Source organism: Aquila chrysaetos, chromosome 13 (assembly GCF_900496995.4).
Source record: "Aquila chrysaetos chrysaetos chromosome 13, bAquChr1.4, whole genome shotgun sequence".
Lineage (NCBI taxonomy): Eukaryota > Metazoa > Chordata > Aves > Accipitriformes > Accipitridae > Aquila > Aquila chrysaetos.
The window spans coordinates 2,145,688-2,151,824 of NC_044016.1; positions in this window are offsets into that span (position 1 = coordinate 2,145,688).

The following is a 6,137-nucleotide window of genomic DNA, read 5'->3' on the forward strand; positions in this document are numbered from 1 at the left end:
AAGATACAGGTAACAAGAAGGGCTGTGCAGGTGTATCCATATACTTGTAAAGGTAGATTACATTTTGTTATTATCTCTAGGCCTTGTCAGATTATTTGGTAAGCCTGTTTTTATTAATGCATTTATAATGGATGGTGAAAGGCAGATGGAGTTTGGATAAATTTTCCTTCCTAGTGCAATATTGCAAATTAAGATGGGCTTAATTTATTATGCACTATAAATGCAATATTTTTAATTCCAAGAATATCACAGCATTTTTTTATATTCTTTTTCTGTTTGAGACAATTAAAATGAAGTGTGAGGACTCTATTTTCCCATCTAGGAGGAAATACAAGCGCCAGTACCTCTCCCTAACAGACTGACACAAAAAACCCAAAGAGCCAATTACCGAGCAGTCCTTCTTCCTTTCTGTGCTGGACATGTTTCCATGCTGCAGAGTCCCTCAAACTGCCATCTCTCTTCACGCTCATCGGCCTCAGACTGGAACTGAAGCGGGGGGGGGATGATTCCTCTCCCTGAGGACACTGACATTAGCAACAAGCAGTCAGTCATAAAGGATGCAACCAGAAAAGCAGAGGGGGAAAATGACAGTGGCACTTCCTAAATATTAAAGAGGCTATTCTGAGACAGAAGCAGAAGTATTGAAGTGTTGACAATGTTAGAAGATGGATGGCTAGATACAGTCAATTCCTTTTAGAGAAAAGATCATCTTTCACAATTATTAATGTAGTATTTAATTTTTTTGTTGTTTTGTGGGTTTTTTTTTTCATTTTTCCTCCTTCCTTTTCCCCCCTTTACTATGATACTTGAGATTGGCTACACTGGTTCTTCTATGCTTTTATTCTGCTTATTCTTTTGTTGTCCAAACTCTTTACAGTTCCCTAAGAGAAAAGAGCATCACCTAGGCATTGCTAGCTTTTATGCTTGCTTTATACCACTTGCTTCTTCTGAGCGTCCATTTAATACAGGCACTTCTTGGGTAAATGCCAATTACTCATTTCATTATTTTTCAAGCTTGAATATATTTGAGACATATCACGCCTGAAGTTAACTATCTGCAATCTGATTCCATTCAGCGAAGGAAGCAGCCTACGCATTAACTTGGTTTAGAGCCAGTCACATCCGCTTGCTGCTTCATGTAGCCATGCATTGGATTTGATTGTGTATTGTTATTTTGCGTCTATTTTGGTTTATGTCAGGATTACACAGTGAATGAGTTACTTTATTTCTTACATTTCCAGGTTAAATGTTACAAGTAAACTGCCATGGTTCTCTCTGTATGCAGTTAGCACATCAGCTGCAGTTCTTCGTACGGGGGAAACTAATTTTTCAAATAATTTATTACCATCACAAAATTCTACGAGTATAAAATTGAGATATGACTGCAGTGAGAGTAATCTTAATGTTTCCTTGGCTAATGTAAAGACAAGTCTTAAAGGAGGGAAAATTTACTTTTGCTTTACATTTGCAATCCCCAGGCATATTCAGTCATTCTAAAATTATCCTGTGTTGTTTAAACGAAATAGTAGCTTGTGTTCCTCAGAAATAGCTTTTGACACATTATCGTGCTGGTGAAGCCTGTGTACTTAATGAGTCAAAGGGAACCATTTTCCAAAAACCTCAGATATTTTGCATGGATATTCATCATTATCATTATCACCAGTCATCCTAGTGAACACCAGGAAAGCTGCATATTAGTCACTGTGAAAGGTATTAGGTTGAACTATACATCACTGCTACCTTCTAATAGACTTTGAAACAGGATAGCATGATTTACATTTTTTCGCATTTTGGAAAATCGGATGAAGGCTTTTTCAAGTCCACAAGCATTCACCCTGCCAAATTAGCACTGATTCTTTGCCAGTTCATTACGGTGGGTACGAAAGAACCTTTAGGAAGGGAACATGTTGTCCTTGCTTGCCCACGGGAGTCAGCAGTTGGGGTTTGTGATCGCTACCTGCTGAAGCATTTAGCAGTCCCACCTGGAGGACCTGATGAGACTATTTAGTAGTGTTGCAAGAGAGTGAAGGAGCTCAGTGGCAGTTCCCCATCCCACCCATGCTTCAACATGCTTCTCTCTAAACCTCCTGGACGCTGTAGACCTGGTGCCTGAAGACTTCTTAGGCACAGCAGCTCTGCCAACCCATGCAGTACTGAGACTGTAATTTTTCTTCGCTATTTCTGCTGCTGCAGTAGTTGGCAATTGGTATGGTACAGGAGTCAGCGCAAACAGCAAAACAGGAGATAATAAAGGTCTTTGAAAGGCTGGCCAGACAGAGCCTCCCCTCAGTAATGTGCTCCCTCCAAGTGAAGGTATCTGCTCATTACTAGTCTGTTCACATGTTGATCCGAATCAGTGGAGAAATTCTCAGTTATCTGGGGGGAAATAGGAGAAATCCTGAAGTCCCTGAATCAGCAGGACTATAAAAGCTTATGGGCAGGCCCAGAAACCCAGTTCCTGGGCTTCCTCACATTCTTAAATGGACAGATTTAAATGTGTCATCACCTCCAGCACATCAAATACAAGAATTTTTCTCCATTCAAATAAAGCACTTCTTTAAAGGTTTTTCTGTATCAGGTCCTAGCAGCAGAGTGGGTCTCGACTCAAAGCAGTATTTCTCTTCTCCTTGATTCTTGATGCCATTATAACCACATATTATCTGAGAGGGATTCTGTAGTGGTCATGGATAAGTTGTTTAGAATTAGATTTGGAAGAGTTTGATGCTCAGAAAACAATTATTCAAATAACCTTATTATCCTTTGCTAATTTGATTGAATTTTCTTGGCTATAATTCAGGTAGGTAGCCACAAAAGGTACAAGTGATAAGCTCAATAGAGATAAAATAGTTTAAAAATGTGCTGTCAGGTATCTGAAAAATCCTAACTGATGATGTCAAACAACAGAAGACATTCTGTATTCTTGACTAATTTGGGGCTTATAAAAAGATTTACAAGAAATTTTTCAAGCTATCATACCTTAAAACAACACCATTACAGATACTTGTGATTTTCATTTTCACAAGCTCCAATACCATTACACCTACCTGTACTGATTTTATAATCTGGATAAACAACACTAAAGTCTTGCTCACGTACTGCAGAATTGGAAGAGGTGATTATCCTTTGGTTAACGTGCACAGTAGCCATATCATCACTGTGCTAAAGTGATTGTTGCTGCAGTCATATACTATTGCTATAATGCAATGGGAGTCTTGAATCTTGTGGATGGAGCTCAGTGAATGATCAGCCTCTGATTATTCTAGCCTCTTGCTAGCCACCTTCTCTGCACAGGGACCAATAGGACTAAGAGCCCTCTACCTGGTTCACCCTTTCTGCAACTGTGTAGGTCAAGTCACAGCTGTCTTTCATGTAGACTTATTGGGCTTTGTTTTCTTGTTTGTGGAAAAGTACAAAAAAAAAAAAAAGGAATTGTTTTTTGAAAAAGTTCAAGTTTTGGTTTAACCAGACAAGTGACAAACACCCATTCTCAGAACTAATCCCTCTGAGACTAGAATCATATTGTTGGCTTAATAGTAAAAAAGATAGGATTGGAAAATGAATATTTATAGAATCTGACCCAGAAATCTGACCAGAATGCTGACTGCTCATGCAAAACAAGTCATCTCCCATTACTACTTACTGCTCTGGCTTCCTCCCTAACACTCAGAATGTTTCTTCCATCTGTTTTACTTCACGACTTCTTGCTATATTAACCATAGTTCTCCGCTATGCAGTGAAAAGTGAGAACTTTCCTTGGCATCCTGTCTTCATGCTACTGCCGTTCTTGCTGAATTCAATCTCAGTGATTCGCGCTGGCTAGATTCATGTGTAACATCTAGTTGTGAGTAGTCATCTAATAAAAGATTTATATGTACCTCAGTGAAATCAACCTATCAGCATCAGCTTTACTTCACCTTTACTATATGGATTAAAAAAGTTATTTCATAAGAAAACAGAGTCAGAAATGATAGTGAAACCTTCCTCTATGATGCTACAGTAAGTAGTTTCTGCAGTCTGCTAGCAGAGTGGAAGAATATGTAAATGAAGAAGAAAAGAAAGTTATCAGAAGATACCAGCGATGATGGTGTTAGTTGGCTGCAAGTCCTTATGAGGAAATTTTGTGGTCTGGGATTCTCTTAACTATTGAAACATGCTGTCGGTGAGACTAACATACTGTAATCGCTTAAGCCCTCTACTGTAACCACCCGATTGTACTTTTTGCCAACACTAGAGCTTCTACGTATGTAAGCAGAAAGCAATCAGGTCTTAACAAAGTTTTTAATGAACTCTTCTTACATGGATAATAAGTATAAGGTGGCAGTGCAATAATTCACTGTGGGCTTGGGAGGGGGCACATCCTTTTATTACTGGGGCAACAAAGCAAAGCTAAAGGAAAGAAAAAAAAAAAGGAAGTGTGGATTGCCTGGGAAATAAGTACATTTATAAACCACTCTCCTAATAAAATATTAATTAATTTAGAATGTATTAACACCAATATTTTAACATACTTGCAAGGTTAAGCTTTGATAATGATGCATTAGATGACTTTATTGATGTACTATTTAATCAGCAGAATAACTGTCTTAACCATATAATAGGACACAGCCCCATATATAATGACAAATGAATGTGTAAATTCAATGGTTTCAGGAATAATAGGCCATTTGAGGATTTTGCTTTGGCGCTGTTTTCTTGAAATTAGCTCAGTGCTATCTGTCATTCATCTTGTACTTGCTGAACCAAAGGGGTTTGTGAGTTGGATAAGAAACTGCTGAAGGTTTTGCTTTGTTAGAAGATCTATTGATTTTCTCTGTAAAGAATGTTGAACTTGCATTGTGTTTTATGTCTGTGGTGCAAGGGTGCAGTATTCCCTATTGTAACTTTAATAACTGCCACGTGACTGTTTAGAAGGACAGTTCCAGGAGACTAATAGAGAAAGACCCATTAAACACATAACAGTTGACAACAGTGTAAGCAAACGTGATGGAGAAAGACAAACTCTTTTCCCAGTTTTGAATCATGTTGGATTAATGATGGAACTAACACGAGGGGATGCCTGTGTAAAGAACAACAACATTTTATCCACAAAACTGGTGCCATATCAAGGGATGCCCATTATCAGAACCTTGTAGGACCACTACCATTCTTGTAGGACCACTACCATTCTTGTAGGACAAGCTCACTGCACAAAAAGCACAGAAAAAACTCTTTCCCATTTTATGTGTCTTTTCCTACTCAATGGGCTATCCCTAGCAGCTTTCAGATATGTAAATGGCTGGTACCTGAACTGCAAATCTCTAAGGTGGAGAAGGAAAACTGACCATAGCTCAACCAAAGAGACAACACCGCTGTGTCTGATCAGCACCAGAAATCTGACCACTATGTAACTTAATTGGAGGAAAATGTGGATGCCTGTGGCTCTTCAGATACTTGCTCCGTGCCCCACCTCCCCACCCCCCCGTCAATCTCATTTGTTCTTAGACATTTATATTCTTCCTACTGCCAACACCCATGTCCTTTTTGGGATCTGGCCCTCACGTTGAAAGCCAGTGTGCTTTAGATCACGACACTGGCATATTACCACTGACTGTATTTCATGTCCCCCTTGCCATGTATAACATGTTGTATATTGCATCTCAATATCCTTGTATTAACAAAGAATCTTTGAGGACTGCCTTGGGGATGAAGGTAAATTAGGCAGCAATGCCCCTAAAAGTTATGCTCCGTGTTACAACAGTGCAGTCCTTTTCTGGGGCTAAGTGTTGTCAGAGTCTATCTTCAGCATAAAGCTGTTCATATCAGCTAAGGACATGGTCTTAGGAGTACAGGACATGTTCCATCAGCTCCTTAGCTATTTCCATGGCATTTTCCTTTTCACAGACAGATTTCTCATAGATTATTCTCCATTAAAAAACGGGTATTTTTTTCTTGATGTTTTAGGAGGATTATTATCCTGAAACCATTATCCAAAGAGACATTTGCACTGTCTTTTAGTGAAGTCTCTGCATTGTTATGGTCACTTATGCTATATTAGTTAGCGACATCAAAGCAAAACACTGAAGCTAAAGCCAGTTAAAGGAAATGTGTTGCATTTGTACTGGTCAAGGTTAGCGCTGCTGGGAGCAGAAGGTCTGCAG